Below are 24,987 nucleotides of genomic sequence, written 5' to 3'. Positions count from 1 at the left end.
AACAAAAAAAAACATGAAAATGAAACTAGTACACACACACACACAAAACAAACCCTTTCTCTAAGAAAGAGATCAGGAGTTCTACCACACGTTGGTCCTATCAGCTCCACACTGTAGCGATAGCGAGACTAAGCCCCGTTAGATCTCTCCCCCCCCTCCTAAATAGGTACCATATAGCCCTGCCCCCTTGGACTGTACCACTGTTACAAAATTATGGAGCTGCATTTCACCCCAGATAAACTAATTTCCCTAACATGGGAATTCCTTCTTTCTTTTAAAGAATAGTGTAAACAGAATGTACAAAAGAAAAATACCAACCCTGAATACATTTAACTTATTTTTAACCTCCTGTAAAAATGGTACTTCCTTTACCGGAAGATGTGCACATGCACCACTCCATGTTGACATTATAAAGCCGGGCTGAAAACGGGTATCGGGTTTGGACCCATGAGGCCACCATACCCGGAAGTCGGACAGCAACACGGAAGAGACAAACAAACAGACAGAGTGCTCTCTCACACAGATAAGTACAAATAAAGAGAAACAGAGTTTGTGTTTGTGTCTCTTCAGGTAACAGAAGCTGATTTTGAAATAAAAGGTGATAATGTATTGCGTGTATGAAAATAGGAAACTGCTAGCCAAGCCCCGAGTGTGCACCCTCATGAGCTAGCTAGCCGACAGGAAAGTGTATGCGAGATCGTGTGTCACTTAAGATGGATAATGAGTGTCGTGTAATGTACTGTTTGCGGACGGTGACAGAGATCCCTCTGTCACACAAACAAACATGGAAATATAAGTAGCAGAAAAATAAATAAGTATACACTACATATATAGCATAAATAACAATTATGTTCTTAAAATAAAAATATATATTTTAAATCGGTTTAAAAAAAATAAGACCTACTTCCATTTCAGACTATTACATTTGTACATAAAATTTACATAAAATTTTAATAAAAATGTGCTATTATAATAATTATTATAAGAAGTTATCATGACTTTTAACATCTCAAGAACCACCTAAAAAACACCTAACATCCTCATTTGCAGTTTGTAGGACTGACTCTCCAAATCTAAGCACTTTTTGGAGAGGAAAAAAATACTTGAAAATTTGTGATGCTACAGCTTGTGTTGCACTGAAAAATCCTCGTATGCAGATGCTGAATTGGCCCACAGGAGGCCCCAGTCCCTGACACTTTGTGTGAGATGTGTTAGTAAGTGACAGTTATATGAGCAGTGTTCAGTGCCATAAAGATCTGTAACCTGAGCTACAAACTGTATAAGGCACAACTCAGCACAACTGAGCTCTTCATCAGTGACCGTTTGGGACAAAAGTATACGCAGTGCGCAGACAAGAAGCATCCAGTGGTTACAACATTGCCTGGGCAAAGAATTTCTCAAGATGATGGGTGAATACAGGAGAAGAAAAGCTCGCCATTCAGATGCTTTCCAAAGATTTCTGTCTGAAAGAGGCCTTGGGTTTCTACGAACCTCATTTGGAGGATGGATTCCACACATATTTTGATCTATTTCTGTTCGTGTGGAAGGTGTCAGATGGAAGGGTGAATTGGCATAGCTGGAATCAAACCAGAGGTTGACAGACTGTCTGACAGGCCCAAGACATACAGAGTGCATGTAGTCTGGTACAAAGCCTCTGATTATATCAAATGATGGTACCAAAACGAGGGGGCTTGGACCTTTTACACTCGTGTCAGCTTGGCCATTATTCCTCTCTGGGACCAGTTCAGCCAGCCACATGTCAGCTTGGCCATTATTCCTCTCTGGGATCAGTTCAGCCCATTGTATCTTCCATGTGTCTCGATTCTGATTCCTCCTCTAGACAGTGAACCTAGTGAATCCCCTGCCTTTAGCAACTATCTGACCTTGGTGATAGCAAATCCCACAATCAAATGTGCCATTTAACTGTTTAAAGTTCTGAACCATGGCTCGTGCTACTGTATCACACACACATACCTGGACTTTTACTCTGCTCCTATGTAGTAAAACATTTCTGTCTTCCTAAGTAAACCCAGCACTACCTAACTTCTGCATCTCAGAGATAATAGGGGTAAAATATGTGTCAACTCTAGATTTATGTCTGGCAAACCATACTGTGTGCAATACAACATTTTACATCTATCAAAGACAGCTCATTAATGGTGCACAAAATGGGCCAGATAGGAATGTGTGATGATTTGAAAACAGGGTACCCATCACAGTTGAATGATACTGTAATGTTCTCAGCAACATCTGTAAATTCCGTCTGCTCTTTGTAACCACAGAATGTATTAATCTCTGTGGAGTGGAAGTGCTTCCTGATCTTTGTATGAACTGATATCAGAATGAATACCTGAGCTGATTTGTGAGGGGCATGACTAAGAAGTAACTGGCTAATTTCAGTAGGCTTTCCTTATTAAATCTCATTTGACAGTCATCACACTGGGCACCAGGATTAACACCAAGGCAACGATGACATTCAGGACAGTAGTAGTGGGCTTGGTGTAACACACAGGGAAAAAAGCATGCAGGGGTCAGGAATGAAAACAGGGGTGCGTCCATGGTGCGCAGGTGTTCTGGGGGGTGTATCCAAGGCAAACTGTCCAAAAGGGAGTCCAAAGGGAAATCCAAGACGAGACAAATGTCCAGAGCCGGGCGGTCCATCTGAGACTAAGACAAACGGAATTAAAAACTGGAGCAGGATCCGGTGGAGGGTCGGGGGGAAGAGGGGGGGAACGGGACCAGGCGCTCCAGGTTCTGGAGTCGCCTGGTACAGGAACCAACGCAGAGCCCGGAACAGAGTGAGCGTCTGGCTTTAAGGTGGGCTGGAACAGGGGGCAGGTGCACAAAATCAACTCAGAAGTGAAAGAGCCAGAGCAACCTTAAGGGGGAGGGACTACAGTCATGACACTTGGGCTTTGTCACTCAAATAAAAAAACTGCTTGTCTAGAAACCATTTTGTTTTTGGAACACATCCTGGCACAATATACTTTAACAGCTCAAGTAGATCTTTTGTAGCTGCTATTGACAATTTGTCTCAAGATAAATGCCATCATACTGTAAGTATTAGGAGTGCACCCATGGTCAGATATGACCCAGTGTAGATCTTTTTGTCCGGATTGAAAGAGGCATCAAACAAGTTTTCCTGTTGGGCCATGACGGACTTTTATATCCTTGCATGCAGAGAACAGTCCATAGACCAAACTAAATAAACAAGTATAATAGAGATGTCCAGATGGGGCCACACAAAACACCTAACAAGGTATACTGCATTACTGGTAGCTGGCAGCACAAACTGAACTATGATGGAGGTTGAGATGACGATGATATTATTATCTCACGTAAGATCTTGTATTATTTCAGGATTGGAATATACACACCTGTATGTCGTCATTATGAAAATCATCCTCATCAGTTGGGGTCTCATCAGATTCTTCTCCAATTAGCTGCAATGTTCAACACATTTATCAATCATGACAGCATTTTTTCTAATAATGGCATGACTTGCATTGTGACTCGGGGTGTGTAGTTAGAGAAACATTTTTTTTGTTATTTTGGGATTGTAATTTACACACCTGTAAGTCGTCATTATGAAAATTATCCTCTTCATTTGGGGTCTCATCAGATTCCTTACCACTTAGCTGCAGTATTAAACAAATTTGTTAGTCATATCAAAATCTTCTCCACTAAATCACGACTTATATTGTGATTGGGCTATGTAGTTAGTGAAACTCAGTTCGAAGCTTTTTCTTTATTTAGGATTGAAATATATACACCTGCATGTTGTCATTTTCAATCACATTGTCTGAATCCTCTTCACTGTGCTGCAGTTTGAGACAAATGTCTAATTATTAACAAATCAGCAAACTACATATGCCAGCAACGTAATGAACACTAGGTTAAAACTTCAGGAATGTACAGTGTATCCATAAAGTAGATTTTAGATTATGTTAACAAAGTTAAATCTTTCTTCTAACTTTAGACTGCGACCCCTTAGTAGTAGTCTAAGGTTCATTGTATAGGGTTAAGTGAGTTACAGAGTGTCATCTCCTACAGATGACAAGGCTGAACACACTGAAATAAGGAAAAGGCTGACAAGTACAGAGGAGACGTCAAAGAAATTCAGAAAAGGACATCGTATTAAGCGTTTAACAATGAGTCCACTGAGGTATGCCAAGTTCCAAAAAACACTTAACATTAACTTAACCAACCACTTTATTAGAAACACCTACCTTGAACCTACACTCACTGGCCACTTAATTAGGTAGGCCTACATCTACAGTACCTTATAGGTGTATAGCTTGTATTTATTTGAGATGCAATCATGTTCTTGTATTTGGTTGTCAATGCGTGACCTGAACAACTGTAGTTAAACAAGGAAGAACAACTATGTCACAATGTAACATTCATCCCCAAAAAGCCTAGTTACCCATTTAAAGGCAGAGTTCAGCATCATATATGGCCATATCAACCGATTAAAAACGAGCTGTTATGAATATTTCTGTAGCCTGCCATGCCAGCAATTGTTTGGGACTTACTTGTGCTGGTGTGACATTAATTTATTGTAATTATCCCTCAAATGTAATTTCAGATTTGCCTGAGATGGTGTCTTCATTGAAGAATTTAATTTCATCCCTCCTGGCTCCCCTAACTTCAGATCTTTTCCAGGAACAACGTCCCCGAACTCCTTCTACCACCAAACACCAAACACCAAACACATTTGCAGTTCTAATGCTTTATAATTGAGCAGAAGGTGCACACATGTACTACAAGCAAGCACATAGGTAGCTCAATTGTTTCCTCACACCTGTTCTCCAAATGTTGTCTTTCTCTATAACATGTGCAGCTCATCACATTGAGGGATCGCTGTTCCCGGGCAACTGCAGCAAAATACACAATAATTAATAATAATTGCTTACACTTATATAGCGCTTTTCTGGACACTCCACTCAAAGTGCTTTACAGGAAATGGGGACTTCCCTCCACCACCACCAGTGTGCAGCTCCACCTTGATGATGAACGGCAACCATAGTGTGCCAGAACACTCCCCACACATCAGCTATCAGTGGGGAGGAGAGTAGAGTAATGAAGCCAGTTTATAGATGGGGATTATTAGGAAGACATGATTGGTAAGGGCCAATGGGAAATGGGACAGCGGGTTACACCCCTACTCTTTTTGAGAAACGCCCTGGAATTTTTAATAACCACAGAGAGTCAGGACCTCGGTTTTACAGCTCATCTGAAGGACGGCGCCTGTTTACAGTATAGTGTCCCCGTCACTATACTGAGGCATTAGGACCCACATGGACTGCAGGGTGAGCGCCCCCTGCTGGCCCCACTAACACCTTTCCTCTTTCTCTTTTTTTATTCAGTTGGAAATATTTTACCGTTCATTTAGAGAATTTTCATACGTTTTTTTTCTGAAGTGATCCCAGTTTATTTGTGGAAGGTTTTTCCTCGCCTCAGAAATGAAGCATCTCTCTCTAAATACGTGACGGTTGTCTTTTTTACAGTTCTTTTACAAAACCAGTTTTAAAAAGCGCGACCTGCAATTAAACGGGATTTTAAAAGCAGTTTTTAAAAGCATTAACATCAAAAGCGAACATTTTTCTTTAAATACTGCAGCTTTCAAACAACACAAACACATTTTGTAATCTACTTCCGGGTGCTTAACTGATACTAAAAATAAAGTATATTTTAACTTAAAAAATTAAAATTAAATGTGAACTAAAGGACTTTTTCAGAGCTGCTTATTCTTTGTCTAAATAAATACAGGCTTGAACTGTATTATTGCTACTAGTGGTAGGAATTAAGGGAAACGTTTTCCTTCGATATATCATTAATGAGTAAAACACTTTATCCTGTTATTAACATTGACAAATTTAGCCAGTTTCCGCCTGGAATTTCCTCCTCCTTAAACATTTGTTATATCTCTGCAGCAGAACATAGCAAGACCGTGGTTCAGGTCTTAAATTGAAACTAACCCCCTTGGCTTTGAGTGTCAAATTTCTTATATTTCTGTCAAATTTCTTATATTTCTTAATGTCAGCAGACAAACATATGAAAAAAAACCTAAAAAACAGCAGGCAAAAATGTTTTTTTGGTCTTCAGAGGTCAGTTTTTTCAACTATATGCATGTAAAGGGCCTAGGATGATTTGAAAACCTTTTTCTAGGTGACTACTAGCTTGGATAAAAATCTGGAACAAATTGATCAATTAAAAAAAAATTCTACATCATGTTTTGTGAAGACTGGACCTGGAATGAAATAAATAAATTAATTAAAAAAATCAAAAATATTGAAAAAAAGAATAATAACTATTGCAATTGCTATAAAAACCTTTAGACACTGCTAGAGAGCCTTTATCTGCTGTTATGCAATGAAAAAAACCCTCAGAATTGCCTTCTGGTGTGAAAAAAAGGAGCACTGATAAGAAACTGATAAAAAACTGATTGATGACCCCTTCTGAGTTAATGATTGACAGCTACAAGGCAGGTGGAATGCAGCCTGAAGCTTCTAGAGGAAGTCTTACCCCCTAAGGGCTCTGAATGGCTGAAAATACAATGAATGACAGCGGTTTTTACCAATCAGATCGCCTTATTTCTAGAGGTCGTTCTTCAAATATTTACTACGTAATCAATAACGTTCACTAGTCTCCAGCTCTGGAGATAAACTAGTCTGGGTTATTTTGGATATATATCATGCTTCAGAATAAGGTAAAAACATGGGATATATATATATATTTGCTGGTTTTTGCTTTTGCGGTTTTGTTGGTAAAAATGTATGATATTGACATGCTGTGCTGGCCGGGTGGTTTTATTGGGATTCTGCTAGTTCATTAATTTATTGGTTTATTGCATTATACTGTCATATCTGTGGAAACACACTTTATGGTTTTGCTGTGATGATATTGGAGAATACGTGCATGTGAGAAAATTTGTGGAGCGGTTTAAAAAAAACGTTGTTTATCTTGCGTTTTTATATAAAAAAAAAGTGGCATCTGGGGAGACAGGCGTGGTCACCAGTGACCACAATCCGGGCAAACAGGTTATAGAGATATGGTTAATTTGATTAAACTGTTACGTTTTTATAATTAATAGTGATTTCTTAATTATACATTGTTGGAATGTTCGTGTTTTAGTAAATATACAAAGAGTAAATAATTTAATATATTGTTAAATATACGTTTTGTATCGGATACTGATTTAAATATTTCACTGGAATAATACATCAACACGTATTAAAATGTAATTTGAAATATTTTGAGTTCTGGGGAAAGATGTGTGTTTTTGATTAACAAATACAAAAACAAATTTCTATCAACTGCATTTCAAATAATATTGCTGTAAAAATCATTATTTCTTTAAAGAAATGCAATAAAAAGATTACTTTGCTTTATATTGAGTAGTGATGGCTCCCAAGTGCAGAGAGGACTTGAAACGGTTTTGTACAAAAGAATATTACAAATGCTTTTTCATATCTCTTTCAGACTAACATCAGATTTTCAGTATTTCTGCCTGCATAGACATCAGACCTTGCTGCACAGAAAGCTTTAGTTTTATCGAATTATTTTCTGCTTCTTGCTTTCAGCAACAGGGGAAGCAGAACTGGGCATTTGTTGACAACATACTGAAAGTTAACTACCCAGGTAGACATTTATTTTGATGGAGGGAGTAAAGAAAAAAAATTTAAGAGATCTGTAAAAAAGATTTGCTATCCAAGGTCTTGCCTGTAATTTGTATTTAAAACTTAAAATCCAAGATTTGATTAAAAAAACTTCACTTTGTTATAGGATTGGATTATATTAGCAGTGTTTACTTTTCAGTGCCCAGTCAGGGGGTGGTGTGGGTTGGCAGTGGGACAGCCTTTCCCCTACAGGCTTCTGTCAGTCAATCAATCAAGGTTTATTTATCAAATGCACAACAATACAGCATGCAGCAGTAGTTGCCGGTGTAAGGAATACGCCCCTGCGTATACCAGGGATCTCAGCCTCCCAGGCTGGGGGAGGTCTCCTTCAGCTCAGCCGGCACTGAGCCGTTGTGTTGTGTGATGCTGGAGACCCGGGTTCGAGCCCAGGCAGGGCAGGAGCAGCGAGGGTAGAAACCCCAAGAACCGTTACAATGCAATACACCAGAGTAACGGAGTCAGATAATGCTTACAGTACTCAATTGAACACATACCCCTGCACAGTAGAATGTTAATAAGATCCTATTGGTTAGAAATCCATTTGTTTTCAGGGCAACTAAAATATTGCTCACCTCTACAGTTCAGAAGGTATGGACGGAGAGGTTTGCGATGATGACATCACCAGCTACTGTACCGAAGTCTCTTAAAGTGACAAAACAGCCATCAGCAAAGGTCTTCAGCCCGGCTGCAGAACCAACATAACAAACATGAACAGTGCAACACAAATAAAACTGTTTACACAGAGCGAGTCAGGATGTGGTGAAGATTCATATTTTTTCTACATGTCCACATCTTCATGTTTATTTTTGCTATTATACACACGGCTTCCGTAAAGAACTGCCAGACCCAGGCTGTTGTCCGGCTGTTCAGTTTTCATGTCGGTCTAACGGATGTCCGAATAAGAGCCCAACGCAGAAGACTAACATGCAGCTGGGTTCCATGCAACGCTGGAGGACTTCTCTATTGAAGCCCCTGGATCTCAGCCTTCAGGTGCCGCTGCAGCGCCGGTTTTTGAGACGAGGAACGTCCCGGGGAGGCAACTTCCTCCGCTCTCTCCCCCCGGCGCAGTGCCTTCTTCTCCTGGGCCTCTCTTGGGAAGCCAAGGGCTCTGCCTGGGGTCAGGTGCTCGAGTCTCTTGGGTTCGCAGCAGGAATCTCGACTCCTGGAAGCTGCCCGCCAGCTCCTGACTCTGCTCCTCTTGCTCGAGGACACGATCGGTCCTCATCCATGGTACTGTAAGCCTCCAAGGCCTTGTCTGTAAGCAGAGGCACTAGCCGACAGGCCCACTCCTCCTCTGGCCACGCGCTCAAATCGCAGGAGATAGTTTTCAATGTCCTCACCTTGCTGGTAGGGCGGCATCTTAGGCTCTATACGAAACATGCCCTCTGCTGAAGCACGTGTAGCAGACATGGGGGTTGAACTTGGTGGACCCTGGTCCCGACCCGATATCACTGTAGTGCGTTGTTGTGGTACTGGTGTAGGAAGAGCAAGCCGTGGACTTTCTGCTGTCTCCATGTTTCCAGGTGTTGCTCCCTGAGCCTGCGATGCCGGTACAATCCTGGATACAATTAAGATCTCCTGAAGGGAGGTTTTAAGTCCACGTAATTCTTCAAACAATTCCTCCTCTCTCTTTTGTTGCCCAGACAGAAAGTCTCGGAGAAGGCTCACCATCTCCCCTTGAGGTTTTGTCTTGGACGCATGTCTCACACCTGTTATTTGTTGAGAGGTGACTCTAGGTCGAGCTCCCAGCTCTTCACACCATTCTTCTTCTTCTTATGGGGCCACAGTGTCCCAAGGCTCATCTGCTTTGAGCTGTGGCAGTGCCTTTCCTTGTGAACACAGTGCTGCCCGTTTTTTCCAGGGTTGCACTGTTTTGCGGATAGCCATCCCACTGCTGCCACCAAATGTCACCGGGAGGGCAGGAGGGGTGCCCAAGTGAGTCCTTTTAAAACCGAATGATGGCTCAGCCGCAATTGCACTTAGGTGCAAAGAGGATGGTATATTATGACAATGCTCCTCACAAACAATTATATATAGCAAAACAAAAAAAAACAACAAAATGGAACTAGTACACACACACACACACAAAACAAACCCTTTCTCTAAGAAAGAGATCAGGAGTTCTACCACACGTTGGTCCTATCAGCTCCACACTGTAGCGATAGCGAGACTAAGCCCCGTTAGATCTCTCCCCCCCCTCCTAAATAGGTACCATATAGCCCTGCCCCCTTGGACTGTACCACTGTTACAAAATTATGGAGCTGCATTTCACCCCAGATAAACTAATTTCCCTAACATGGGAATTCCTTCTTTCTTTTAAAGAATAGTGTAAACAGAATGTACAAAAGAAAAATACCAACCCTGAATACATTTAACTTATTTTTAACCTCCTGTAAAAATGGTACTTCCTTTACCGGAAGATGTGCACATGCACCACTCCATGTTGACATTATAAAGCCAGGCTGAAAACGGGTATCGGGTTTGGACCCCTGAGGCCACCATACCTGGAAGTCGGACGGCAACACAGAAGAGACAAACAAACAGACAGAGCGCTCTCTCACACAGATAAGTACAAACAAAGAGAAACAGAGTTTGTGTTTGTGTCTCTTCAGGTAACAGAAACTGATTTTGAAATAAGAGGTAATAATGTATTGCGTGTATGAAAATAGGAAACTGCTAGCCAAGCCCCGAGTGTGCACCCTCATGAGCTAGCTAGCCAACAGGAAAGTGTATGCGAGATTGTGTGTAACTTAAGATGGATAATGAGTGTCGTGTAATGTACTGTCTGCGGACGGTGACAGAGATCCCTCTGTCACACAAACGAACATGGAAATATAAGTAGCAGAAAAATAAATAAGTATACACTTACATATATAACAAATAACAATTATGTTCTTAAAATAAAAATATATATTTTAAATCTGTTTAAAAAAATAAGACCCTTCCATTTCAGACTATTTCATTTGAACATAAAATTTACATAAAATTTTAATAAAAATGTGCTATTTTAATAATAATTATAAGAAGTTATCATGACTTTTAACATCTCAAGAACCACCTAAAAAACACCTAACATCCTCATTTGCAGTTTGTAGGACTGACTCTCCAAATCTAAGCACTTTTTGGAGAGCAAAAAAATACTTGAAAATTTGTGATGCTACAGCTTGTGTTGCACTGAAAACTCCTCGTATGCAAATGCTGAATTGGCCCACAGGAGGCCCCACTCCCTGACAGTTTGTGTGAGATGTGTTAGTAAGTGACAGTTATATGAGCAGTGTTTAATGCCATAAAGATCTGTAACCTGAGCTACAAACTGTATAAGGCACAACTCAGCACAACTGAGGTCTTCATCAGTGACCGTTTGGGACAAAAGTATATGTAGTGCACAGGCAAGAAGCATCCAGTTGTTACCACATTGCCTGGGCAAAGAATTTCTCAAGATGATGGGTGAATCCAGGAGAAGAAAAGCTCGCCATTCAGATGCTTTCCAAAGATTTCTGTCTGACAGAGGCCTTGGGTTTCTACGAACCTCATTTGGAGAATGGATTCCACACATATTTTGATCTATTTCTGTTCGTGTGGAAGGTGTCAGATGGAAGGGTGAATTGGCATAGCTGGAATCAAACCAGAGGTTGACAGACTGTCTGACAGGCCCAAGACATACAGAGTGCATGTAATCTGGTACAAAGCCTCTGATTATATCAAATGATGGTACCAAAACGAGGGGGGTTGGACGTTTTACACCCATGTCAGCTTGGCCTTTATGCCTTTCTGGGACCAGTTCAGCCATCCACATGTCAGCTTAGGGCTGGGCGACATGGCCAAAAACATTATCACGATAAAAATGTTCATATCAGTCGATATCGATAATTATCACGATAAATGTCAAATCATTATTTCTTTCAAGTTTAAAGGCAGATTTTTTCTCCTGAGTGAAAGTTGAAGAAACCAGACAGTTAATTGGTAAATTAAACAACTCTTTAAGAACACAACAAACACTTGCCAAATGCAGAAACATTAAACAAATTCAAGTCTTTTTTAGGTCAAAATATACATGAGTAAAATATATTAATAGAAAAATTAAATACTGCAGTGTGATAAATCACACATAGAAGATGGCTCAGACAGACTGCAAAGTTTAAAGTGCTCTGTTTTATGTCTGTTTAGGTTTAGGTTTTAGGTCTGTTTTATGCTACATAACAAAGGGCAAGACGAATACACATGAAGCTGTGAAACAAAACATCTTCCTGAGATCATACTGTATATAAGAGCTGGGAAACCCTTGCAGTTTGTCTGTCCTGCGGGGCAGACCCAACGCGCGTTGATGTCATTATTGAGCTCAATAAAACAACTGAATCCACAAAGACTGTCCTGCTCCTTGGATGAAGGATTTCCCACAACAATTTGGCGTAGTCGGCAAGGATTCTCCAGGTCTCCGGTAATTCCCAGACGGCACACAGGGTGAGTATATTGTGTACGTTACCACCTAATTAGGTTGCCGTAAGGGAAGGACCGGAAACGGAGAATATAAAGAATCATTTATAGGGAAAAGAGTAAGGACACGTCTCTGTGAGATTCAGGGTAAAAATCCCTAAACCAAGACAAGACACGATTTCTCTGAGCTTGGTTTCGAAACCAAGACAAGACGTGGTTCCTCTGAGCTCGGGGCAGGTCTCTAAACCAGGACGCTTTCCCCCTGGGGCGAGTCAAAGTCCCTAAATGGAACAAGGTGAGCTGAGCGACTGTATTGTGCCAGCAAGATTCCTTCTGAGTCCGGGCGGGCACCCCCTAAGGAAGCTAAAGTTAATATTATATTAAGAATATGATTATAGACCAGTTGTGCTAGCAGTTTAATCACCAGTGACTGCTGAGCTGAGAGTTAAGCAAGGAGTTGGTCCTGTATGCTAACACCAGACTCATATTCACTGATTGACTGCTTCACAAGGGTACTTGTAAGTGTGCCGGCAGCTCGGCTGGCAGCACTGAGAGATCTGGAGATAGTATCTAGTCCAGATAAAACAGGGTTGGTTCTAGACCACTAGAGGAATATTGTAAGGACTAAAGAAAAGATGGTAAAGGGAACATGGAAAAATGAGTTGTGTATTGGGATTGAAGTATGAACAGAGTGGCAATAGTAGTGTTGTTGGGTTATGAGAATATGGAAAGGGAATCCATAAGAATGTTGTTTAGCTTTGCTAAATCAAGAAAAGAAGTCAAACATCTTTAACAGCAAAGTTAAAAGAAGGGGTTGTGCGACTAATAAAACGGGTAAAAAAAGAAGGTAGTGAGGGGCTGCGAGAGGTAGCGATGGCGGAGAAGAATGTGTGGTGTGGAGAGGACAAGAAGTGTAAGTTTGGATATGTGATATAAAATGTGAAGAATAACCTTCCGCCTTCCACCGCGTAACCCCGGTGAGGCGAGAAAGAATACTACAGCGCACAATAGCACAGAACGTGTGCTCAAAAGGACGATACAAAATGGATCAACTGGATTGGAAGTAACAAACATTGCTTGTTGGAAAAAAAAAAACACAATGGAATAAGTGATGCTGTGTTTTAAAAGTTACAGAGCTGTTAAAACAGATACATGTAAAAGTAAAATGTATACCGCGTTTACGCTAAAACTATAATTAAAAAATTGTAACTAAAATGTTCGTGAAATACGACACATGATCCAACAATTTCCAAATTTAATGCAAAAACACTATAGATGTGTACGTGTGTTTTTATTAATTTGTGTGCCGGCCTGTGTATGTGTGTGTGTGCGCGTGTGTAGGTGAAAAAGCTCACTGCGTGTGACTGCGTGTTTCAAATAAGACTATGTGAATGTTTTTAGCCAGCCGGACTGGCTAGACATTAGCGGACTTGATTAAAATAAATCAAGAAGCAACTCAGGTGAACAGAAAAATATAAGAACATCTAAAATGTATAAATACAAATACCAACAGAGTACAGGTAGACCTAAATGACTCAGATATATAAATGAGTCAGATAGTATTTGTATAAAAATTAGCTATACAAATTTAGTTGAAACAAAGCTGAAATATATGAGGAGAGCACAATCTCACAGTAATTAGCATTTGTGCCTCCTACAGCTTAGCCTTGGGTTCAATTAATGGCGTGCTGTGTGCATATCTTCTCCCCGTATTTGTGTGGGTTCTGTTCCTACGCTCTGGATTCCTCCCACAGTCCAAAGACATGCGGGTGGGTCAAATGGTATCTAAAAAAAAAAGGGAAAGTTTGACCTAGGTGTGAGTGTGTACAGAGCCCCATATCTGTGTGTGCCTTGTGGTGGACTGGTGTCTCATTCAGGGTGTTGGACAGGGATGAGCTCCAGATCCCCTGCAAAGCTGAGATAGATAAAGCAGTAAAAAAAAAGGGAACAGATGAAAATAAGATTAGGACCCCTGGTTTTCACTTTAGAAGTAAGACCTCATAAAGAGTTTATAGTTCTCAGATAGGCAGGGAGTGAGCTTCAGAGCGGTGGAACAAGGTGGCTAAATTCACGTCCTGAAAAAAAAAAACTAAAGAAACTATTAAAAGATGTGCCTTAGCAGAGAGTTGGGCCCTGCTTATTTCACAGTTAGTAATTAAAATGTAAAGCATTGCAGGGTTCAGAATGTGAGACTGCCGAGGGTAAAAGTTAACAAATTTAAGTCAATGTGCTGAATAATGGAGAGCCAGTGCAGAGATGCCACAGTTGGGGCGATGTGGTCACAGTGCCTTAAATGTGTTAGGAGTCACACAGTGGAGTTTTAACCATATAGTTTATTTAGAAGGTGAATAGAGACCCACTGTAAACTTATTACAGTAATCTAGTTGAGGTGTGATGGAGGCATGAGTAAGGGTGTTTGCAGCACTGTGTAAAGGGTGGTCTTGGGAGTTATGACTATGTGGTCTTCCTCACTATATGTTTGACTTAGATGTCTGAAAGCTGTAGTCGTCTATGTCTAGGAGAAGACTGACAATGACAGAGTCACAGCAAATTTAACAATGTGTTCTCAAAAGGGATTCTACAGTTGACTGAATGCAGAATTTATAGGGTGTGGGACAACACAGAGCCCTAAGGCAATCCAGTGGGAGAACAAAGCTGCTCTGATATAACACCTTTAGGTCTCACTCTTTGTCATCATTTAAAAAAGGTAGATAAAGGCACCACTTTGTAACAAGAATGAGATTAAGGAATTTTTGACATCATATAGATTCCTTCTGGATGAAATAGCCATAGTATGTATTGAATCTTATTGGAATATACAAGTTTGGGAGTAACAGACGAATGTCTATATAATTAAGGTTGTGAAGGGATAAGCTAAGGTAATGGCCCTTTGGTATCTGAAGTGACAGGGTCTTCCCAAATAGGAAATTTAAATATTCAAGACATCCAACAGAGAGCTTCACTCAGAGAGGAAACAGAATGGAAGCAGCAGGGTGTAACACCTGGAGAGAAGGGAATCTGGAGAGATTCTCAGCAGAAAGATACAGGAACTCTGAGGAGTTGACATAGTCATAAAAATCAGGCCTGTTAAGTGATGGAATTTGATGCCACGAGCCCTGTGACCTCACGGAAGGAGCACAAAGCAGTAGGCCCTGGCTGATCAGAGCTGAAAGGTAAATGGCGACCAATCCTAATTTCTTCAGATAGGACACAAGGGAAAAGCATGCGTCTAGTCCATTTGGAAGGATTTCTCTCCAGATCAACGTGAAGTCTTAATGAATAACGACCCGTGTTTGTTGGACATCTTGTGAGAAAAAGTTGAAAGTAGAGAGGAAAATTGATAAAAAACTGTTATTAACATTCTATTTCTTCAGCAGGAGGGCCAGTAGCTGCTTTCTAAAAAATCTCATTACAGGTGTTATAATATCCGAGCGCTCGAAGGGTGAAGGCCTTGCTTCCGTTACCTTATCAGTCGTAAAACGCAACTCTAATTAATCTGCTTGAGGCCTGGGTGTGTTCAACTCCCAACAGGAGGGACCGGATTGACAAAATAACCTGGCCTTTTGGGTTCCGAGATGGACTTGACCTAGTGGACTACCAAGTTATCACCCCAACGACCTCAAGTTAACATAAAGGATTTATTGTTCTTTTCTGAACTGTGGATCCCAATGTTCAGGACGGACAGAGATGCCCCATTTATCTGGGACACTGGACTGAACTATGAGGGGGGGGAATAACCTGACAGATGGTAAATGTAAATATAGGTATAAGTGTTGTATTTTATTTTGTGCACATCGGAGGCCTGTGCAATATCCTGTTATTGCAGAGGCGCCTGATGATATTCTTTGTTATAAGATACCAAGGAAAGTGTTATATGTTGAAGTTTAGTCTAGTGTCTGAAATTGAGTTTTACATTAATTCCAAAGTAAATGGATTATTTACATTGCATTTGAGCAATGACAAGTCAAGCTTTTGGAGAGTGTGAAACCAATTGGACTAAGTTAAACATGATAATTTAAAGAAGTTAATTTAGTAGTGAATTGGTGGCGATTTGTGCAATGGTGTGGAAATGTGGAAGCCATTATGAATCCTTTACTGGTATACCCTTCCTCAGATAGCTCTGTGTAATATTTTAGTAATTAAGCTTATCTAGGAAAGCAGAGTTTATCACAAGAACCATAGAGGTTATAAAATATAGCCTGTGTAATAGCACAGATGACCACTCAGTAAGTAATGCACTGAGTCAGTCCATTAGATTACATTCTCTTGTGGCACTGCTTATATGTTAAATAATACCAGTTCTGATATAACCTCTTCTGAGCCAATCACTATCTCTTTAAGGGCTGTGCAGAGGTCGCCAACCCTGTTTTTCCATGGTATCGAGGCATGGTGTGCCTGCAAAGTCTGTGCTGCTTGGTGCCACTGGAATCCACGTTCTGCCCACAAGTGTCAGGCTCCTTCACACTAGAGGGCTATTGTCATTTAAACCCTGGTGGAGTGCAGAGCTGACTGAAGATGGAGAACTAGGAGAGGTGGTTTAGCCTGCAGTATCCAGTAATTAACAGGCAGGACAACCATTAAAGAAGAGGAAATTAAAGGTCAGTCTGGAGCACGGAATAGTGATGAGGTTGGCAGACTCTGTGATGATTGGTGTGTATATAGCTCTTGACACAATTGGTGAGACATTGGGCAGTTGCCACATCAGGAGCCTCAGTGCTAGTTCCTGTGACTAGCATCATTATTTATTATTTACCAAACTGTGAGATTTCTATTCATGAAATAGTAATTGGCCTTCTAGTCAGATACGAGGAACTAGGGTTTTACCACTGACCCCTCACCCACACCACCAGTTCTTCAACAGAGTTCAGGAAATCAAATCTAAAACTCCCAAGTTCAGGTCCTTCCAATAGGGAATGGCTAAGGCTATAAGAGGAGTACAAATACCCAAAACGTCAGGTCAAATGAGTCGACGGGCTCTGCTGATGTGTACATGGAGGGTAATAGGTAACCTACCGGGGCTATCGCCAGGTGGTTAACAGGAGGGACTGAAGTAGAACATAAAACATACTTATATATATTATTATTGATGGGAAAATATATATAAATAATTTATCTGTATTCAACACAACAATTTAATTCAAGCACATTGTGTAATGTGTCGGCTGTCTTAACATATCTTAAGCAGCTCCAACAATTACAGCTACACATCAAAGGACAGGACCAACCGGTCAACTAATGCTACATAACAAAGGGCAAGACGAATACACATGAAGCTGTGAAACAAAACAACTTCCTGAGATCATACTGTATATAAGAGCTGGGAAACCCTTGCAGTTTGTCTGTCCTGCGGGGCAGACCCAACGCGTGTTGATGTCATTATTGAGCTCAATAAAACAACTGAATCCACAAAGACTGTGTCCTGCTCCTTGGATGAAGGATTTCCCACAACAGTCAGATATGACCCAGTGTAGATCTTTTTGTCTGGATTGAAAGAGGCATCAAACAGGTGTTCCTGTTGGGACATGACGGACTTTTATATCCTTGCATGCAAAGAACAGTCTATAGACCAAACTAAAAAGACAAGTAGAATAGAAATGTCCAGATGGAGCCACACAAAACACCTAACAAGGTATACTGCATTACTGGTAGCGGCATCCCAAACTGAACTATGATGGAGGTTTAGATGACAATGATATAATTGTCCCACTTGAGATCCTTTGTTATTTCAGAATACACCTGTATGTTGTCATTATGAAAATCATCCTCAGCAGTTGGGGTCTCAACAGATTCTTCTCCAATTAGCTGCGATGTTCAACACATTTATCAATCATGCCAGCATTTTTTCTAACAATAGCATGACTTGCATTGTGACTTGGGGTATGTACTTGGAGAAACTTTTTTTGTTATTTTGGGATTGTAATTTACACACCTGTAAGTCATCATTATGAAAATCCTCCTCTTCATTTGGGGTCTCATCAGATTCCTTACCACTTAGCTGCAATATTAAACAAATTTGTTAGTCACATCAAAATCTTCTCCACTAAAACACGACTTATATTGTGATTAGGCTATGTAGTTAGTGAAACTCAGTTCAAAGCTTTTTCTTTTTTTAGGATTGAAATATACCCACCTGAATGTTGTCATTTCCAATCACACTGCCGGAGTCCTCTTCACTGTGCTGCAGTTTGAGACAAATGTCTAATTATTAACAAATCAGCAAACTACATACAGATGCAGCCATTCAAAATGCACGGTACAAACCCGCGGTACGGGAAACTACCCACAAGCCACCGCAGGGCACCACGGTAAGTGATTGGCTGGCCAAAATGACCGACAGGGGCACTCGTGGTGCATTGGTTGGTAGTGACAAGATTTTATCATTTAATCTCTTTACTGTGCACATTTTAATCCGCTTAGTATTGAATATTTATATGGAATTTTACCACTAAAGGGAAATTTTAGTAGCTGAGCATAAAAAGAAGAGGAGCATAACGCATCTGAAGGTCATAAATGATATTAATTTAGGAACATAAACATTACTGTATGTAAACCGTACTGTGTATGGCTGGTCTTGGTAGTTTTAAGAAAAAATACACACCAGTCTTCCATTTCTCCCTAAACATTTTAAGCATGAAAGTTTTATGAAACGGTACCCAAATATGCGATTGCTGTATAGAATTAATTTTAATTAAAAAAAAAAATATTTAACACAAAAATTAAGCTGTTTACATCTTCCGCCTGAGAACATAGTCACCCGTTGCTACCCAACGCAGAAACACAGCCTAGCAAAGAGAGGACATTAGCTAGCCAATATGATAAAGAAATAAATGATTATTTTGTTTATTTCTTTTGCACATTTCCATCGATTGTACAAGCACTTTGAAACTGTCCAATCCCTAGTTCATCAGGCATTTTCTTTTACGCTGCGGGCATTCTCCCGGTCTGGCGCCGGTCTGTGTCTTCTAGGATATAATGGCAGCGATTTTTTGTTAAATTTGGGTTTCAAATTTGCTGCAACCAGTCCAACCCCAGGATACATTCCTCGCGGACTGGGGCAAGGTAAAAGGGGTGTTTCACCCTCGCAGCCCCAAAGTGCACGGTAAGCGCCCTGGGGGTCCGGCTGCCTCGGTTCCCGGCAGGACACCAGGCCAGGGCAGGGTGATGGTCGAACCGGTGTCGACGACGGCCTGGCATGATCTGCCCTCGATGAGGCAGGGAAGAAATAAGCCCCGGCTGTGGCCAACCCTTCCCACAGCAGGCGGGGTGAAGCGCTCCTTCTGGCTTTCTGGAGCGGGTGTAGCGTTGCTCAAGGGCGGCCTTCCCCCCTTTAGGCCACCCCGCTCCCGTTTCCCCAACAGCCTCCGGAGTCCCCGGGGATCCAGCGCCTGGCACTCCCAGGCGATGTGCCCCCTCTCCCCACAGCGGTGGAAGATGACCAGCCGTCGTCGCTCCCCCAGCATCACTGCGCTGGCCGTCTCCTCCTCCCCATCTGATTCCCCGTGCGTCCCTCCGTTGGTACCCACCGGTCTCCTCGAATACGGCATCAGCCTGCTCAGCCAGAGCCAGGGCCTGCTCCAAGAGGATCGGTGCGGCCAGCATCACGTGGCGCTGCACCTCAGTCGGCACCAGGGCCCAGAGGAACACCTGGAGTGCTATCTCCTGGTGGGCCTCCTCCGGGAGACTAGGGTAACCCTGGCAGGCTAAGTAGACCACGTCTGCGGCGACTGGACCCAGTGGCTCTCCCGCTAGGCAGTAGCGTTGGGCCAACCTTGCCCGGAGCAGTCCCGGCGCCTCCCCTCTCCTGCCAAAACGCCTCCGGAAGGCCGATGCCAACGCCGCGTAGTTGTACCACTGGTCCCCAGGTACATCCAGCAGCACCTGGCAGGGCTTCCCCTCCAGGACGGCGGCGAGGTGGCCCACCATCTCCACCTGAGACCAGCCGTTTGCCCAGGCCGCCATCTGGAACTGTTTCAGATGTTTCACCGCCAGTGGCCACAGCCCTTATCAGGGCTACCCCACAGTGACCTACTCAGCGGAAGGGGGGCCCTTTCCCGGGTCACCTCAGGCCATGTGGCAGGAAAGAGATGCCAGACCAGCAGGGTCCAGCCCGCCACCCTTGCTCCAGCCTGCACTGGCGAGACCGAGCCGTTATAATGGGGAGATCCCATGGCAAATGTTTGAGGGGCGCGATAATTGTTTTGTTCCTTGATACAGTATCTGATCTGCAAGGCCATTTGGCTGCAGCGAATGTGAATTCTGTCTGGCATTACCAGATTGTGAAAAAATAAAAGTATTTTAATCAAGATTCCCTTATAAAATTAACGTGAAACAAAAACTAAAAATAAGATACGATCTACAGACATTCACAACATAAACATATCTTAAAAATTTACATATATTGTTAATTTATTACTTTAGATATATACTTTAGGTTACTAAAACAGCCAGTTAATAAAATCGTTGCAATTTTGTTCTTGTTTGGAGGTGGGGATATTCTGACAACAACTGATCTGTCAAAGTGCAATGAAACAATTACGCTGGGTGAACGTTCCAAGGTCATATTCTTCCGCGACAGGGGTACCTTTAAAGCGCAGACGACGGCACCGAAAAATTTTGGCGCGCCCTCTCTTTAAAGCCCTGGCCAAATACGAAGACAGTACGTACAGTTATAATTCAAACTGAATTAAAAACTACTCCCGCAGAGAGTGATGAAAACCACGCAGCGTCAGGCGAATGCACATTAATATGTTGGGCTTTTGGGTTCGGGTGGATTTGCGCCCTACAGTTCAACCTGCGGTACCGCTGTGTACTGTACACACAGTACGAACATGTTATTTTGAAATATAAAAAATGTCAATATACTTTAGGAGAAATTGAGTATTGGTGTGTATTTTTTTCTTTAAAATACCAATAACAGCAACATACAGTTTACATAATATGTTTATGTTCCTAAATTAATATCAGTTATGACCTTTATGACCTTCATTATGCTCCTCTGCGTTTTATGCTTAGCTACTAAAATTTCCCTTTAGTGGTAAAATTTCATATAAACATTCAATACAAAGCGGATTAAAATGTGCACAGTAAAGAGATTAAATGATTAAATCTTTTTACTAACGACCAATACACCACATTATCTTCCGTGTTGCATTAACATTGGAATGTTTTTTTTACAAGTGTCAAAAGAAGCGATACACAACCTGTCTCCTCTATAACTCTTCAGTTTACAGAGAAATTCCGCCAGAGCCTCACAACATTGTCCAATAATACTCTTCTCGTGTTTAATTTTTAGTTAAGCAGGATTTGAGCTACAGACCATAACAGACCAAAAAACAGAATCCACCTGCGATTCGGGTGTTAACAAAACGTGTTTACAAAGAAAGTGAAATACAGTAATACTACCAACTATATAGATACATAGATTTGGAAATTTAGATCCTTAAATTAATATCATGATTAATTTATTTAGATACGTGCTTACATATTCTCGATTATAAAACAGATAATTCCGGGCCTGGAATCTGACTGGCTGACACCCTTCTGAAGCAGTACCATAATCTCTGGTATACGGATGCCCCTGAAATTTGACTTGTTACTGTGTGATAAATTTTAAAGACATGGATAAAAAAGTTTGGATTCTCATGTATCTGGTACAAGTATCTTTTAAAACAGTCTTTGTTGTGCTCTTGAGGATCCTTGTGATATTTTGAGCTCTGGTTGAATGATAAGTGTCGCAGTTTAAATAATTTTCGTTAGAAATTATGAAACGCTCTTTTAAAAGCAAGGGAGTTTTTATGTCTGTTATACTAAAAGAAAATGCCCGACGAACTAGGGATTGGACAGTTTTTCAGTGCTTGTACAATCGATGGAAATGTTCAAATAAATGTGCTAAAGAAATAAACAAAAAAAGTAATTTACTCCTTTATCATATTGGCTAGCTAATGTCCCGTCCTTGTTAGTTAAATCAACGAAATGGTGTGTTGTTACTTTTTGTCGATGAAAAAATAGTCTTTTCATTTAAAATGACGGTTACAAATAATGTGGACCAGCGTAATATTTTGAGGTTACAGCTTGTCCAAGGTCATTCATTATTAATAATATGAGTAATATCTTCGGTAAAGGCTTTGATGCATAAAATATTTCTGCATAATTAAAATATTTATGATAAAGGTAGGTTGTGTACTTTTGCCCAACTGAGCAATCTTGCTTTCATAAAATATACCAACTTTTTAATGACTGATGATTAACATGCTGTAATACACAGTTTAAATTTAAAAGCTCAAATGCTATACATGAGAGGTTAAGCTTTATTGGCTCCTCCTGGCGGTTTTACAAGATGATTCCGGATACTTTCCAGTATGACGTCAAATGACGTGATACTGCGTGATACTACGTTTTGATGCAACACGCCCACCATGAAATACCCCACCCATTTTGAATGGCTGCATCTGTATCTACAACAAGATGTCCCTCTGCACAAGTAGCTGCCCCAGGTAATACAAAAAGCCCCTATTGGAGCCTATGATACAGTTCCTTGTACATCAACTAATCTTTTAAAAAGGTATCTTCTTCCAAGGTTAAACAGATGTGCTGTCAGAGGCCTAAACTCTCTTGCAAATAAAGGCTCAATGAAAAAATAAAGTCCATGCTTTTTTACTATGATAGCAGTCCCTGTTCTTGAATACTGAACAGCAGACACCAAGGCAAAGTCAAAGATCTTTTTACCTGGAAAATGCTGAAGGCAGTAGACGTCCTCCAGCTCCAAACCAAGTGCCTGAAATGCACTTCATCCAAAAAGGTACTTCTTTTAATAAACCCATTATTCATGGTTGTTCTTCATCTAGTAATCCCTATTTATGGCCAAAAAAAACTCAGACAAGCAACAAAAAAAAAAAACAAGTCAATAAATCCATCACTGGAACGAGGTGCAGGCATCTCGCTAGTGGACTGCAGGATAGGCTGTTACCTCTGGAGCCCTGCAAAGGCACAGCTGGTGGCTTCCCTACAGCAGGTGGTCACCTGGCCTCCACTCCTGCTGTCACCTGCTACCAGCCAGATGCACTGGTGGGGGTCCTGATCTTCTGTCAATGGCCTGACAATGACCACAGCTATGGGGGAGGTTAACTCATTAGCATAGACCCACCCACAAGCAGCAGCAACACCTACCAACCTGAGAACAAAAATGGACCGACACCTACTGACCTGAAGGAGAAGGGAAGACACAGGGGAAGGAAGGAAACTGACAAAGCTGGTCTAATAGCATCAAATTGATGTCATTCATTTTGTTTCCGACCAGAAGGGAAGGTAAGAACTTAGGCCTAGGTAGGAATTTTTGCTACTGCCTGAAAACAATGAATTGCAGTTCATCCTCTCTAGCAGTTTCTGGAGGCTTTCTAAACTAATTGAAATAGCTATTAGAGCTTTTTATTATTTTTCAGTACTTTTTACAAAATTTCCTGGTATGTGAACAATACAATTCCAGGTCCTGTCTTTACAAAAAATACGTTGAATTTTATATATTTGTTCAATTTGTCTCAATTTTGTATCCAGGCTGGGAGACACACAGGGCAAGATCTACAAGCATTTTCATCTTTTTTTTTCAGGACACAACGTGAAAAATTGATCTTTGAACAAGAAAAAAAATCTGTTTCTTCTTGTTTTGTCTTTTTCTTCTGGATATTTCTGTCTGGTGAGTGGACACAGTAAGACATGTTAGAAACTTGGTTTACATTTGATGCCCAAGGGGTTAACCCTTTAGGGCCATCTATCTAAGGATTCATTAGGTACAGTACATTATCTTTGCTTCAGAGAATCTATCTGAATCCTGTTTTATATTCATCTCAATTGTGCAGATTCACCACCATCACTGCCCTTCCTCTGCATCGTGTTGTGGAATCAGATAAATGACTCAGACCAGGAGAGCACAGTAAAAAAGTAAAGCCCACATGAGACAGGCTCCTCCTGGTTCGTCTGACGAGGGTCGACCTAAAGAACCACAAAAAAAACCCACATATAACCAAACTTATTGTAATTATATGATTAACTTATGGTACACTAATTAATATTAATTATATATCCTTCCCAAACCCACCGGGAAACCTACAGTGAGGAGAGGGAGGGGCTGGAGAGCAGGAGCTCTGCTCAGGGCCACGCAGTGAGGAGAGGGAGGGGCAGGAGAGCGGGAGCTCCGCTCAGGGCCACGCAGTGAGGAGACAGTGAGGAGAGGGAGGGGCTGGAGAGCAGGAGCTCTGCTCAGGGCCGCGCAGTGAGGAGACAGTGAGGAGAGGGAGGGGCAGGAGAGCAGGAGCTCTGCTCAGGGCCGCTCAGTGAGGAGACAGTGAGGAGAGGGAGGGGCAGGAGAGCAGGAGCTCCGCTCAGGGACCCACAGTGAGGAGACAGTGAGGAGAGGGAGGGGCTGGAGAGCGGGAGCTCCGCTCAGGGCCGCGCAGTGAGGAGAGGGAGAGCGGGAGAGCGGGAGCTCCGCTCAGGGCCGCGCAGTGAGGAGAGGGAGGGCAGGACAGCAGGAGCTCCACACAGTGAGGAGAGGGAGGGCGGGAGAGCAGGAGCTCTGCTCAGGGCTGTGGCAGCGTGGCGCAGTGATTAGTGGGAGGGGAAACCAGACTTTCGGTCAGGAGCAGCTTCCTGAGAGCCGCCTGGCCACGCGTCTCACCCCGAGCGCCCCTGAGCTCTGTGTCATCTGCCAGATCTGCCCCAAGGACGGCATCTTCGCCCACAGCTGCTCTGGCCACCTCATGGCCTGCTACTCCTGCGCCAGCAAGGTGTGTCTGGTGTGCAGGCGGCCCATCCAGGCCGTGGTCTTCACCTACTGCAGCTAAGAGGACGCCTCAGTGAGCTGAAGTCCTCTCAGGGT

At 41.9% G+C, this 24,987-nt stretch overlaps 1 pseudogene; it reads right to left on the bottom strand.

Moving 5' to 3' along the window:
• Window positions 1-1,119: 1,119 nt before the first annotated feature.
• On the bottom strand, window positions 1,120-3,154 carry LOC148810275 (uncharacterized; annotated as a pseudogene).
• Between the last annotated feature and the right edge of the window lie 21,833 nt (window positions 3,155-24,987).

The sequence above is a fragment of the Atractosteus spatula genome, unplaced genomic scaffold (assembly GCF_055471065.1).
Source record: "Atractosteus spatula isolate fAtrSpa1 unplaced genomic scaffold, fAtrSpa1.hap1 Scaffold_1, whole genome shotgun sequence".
Classification (NCBI taxonomy): Eukaryota; Metazoa; Chordata; class Actinopteri; order Semionotiformes; family Lepisosteidae; genus Atractosteus; species Atractosteus spatula.
This window is presented reverse-complemented; position numbering and strand designations above follow the sequence as displayed.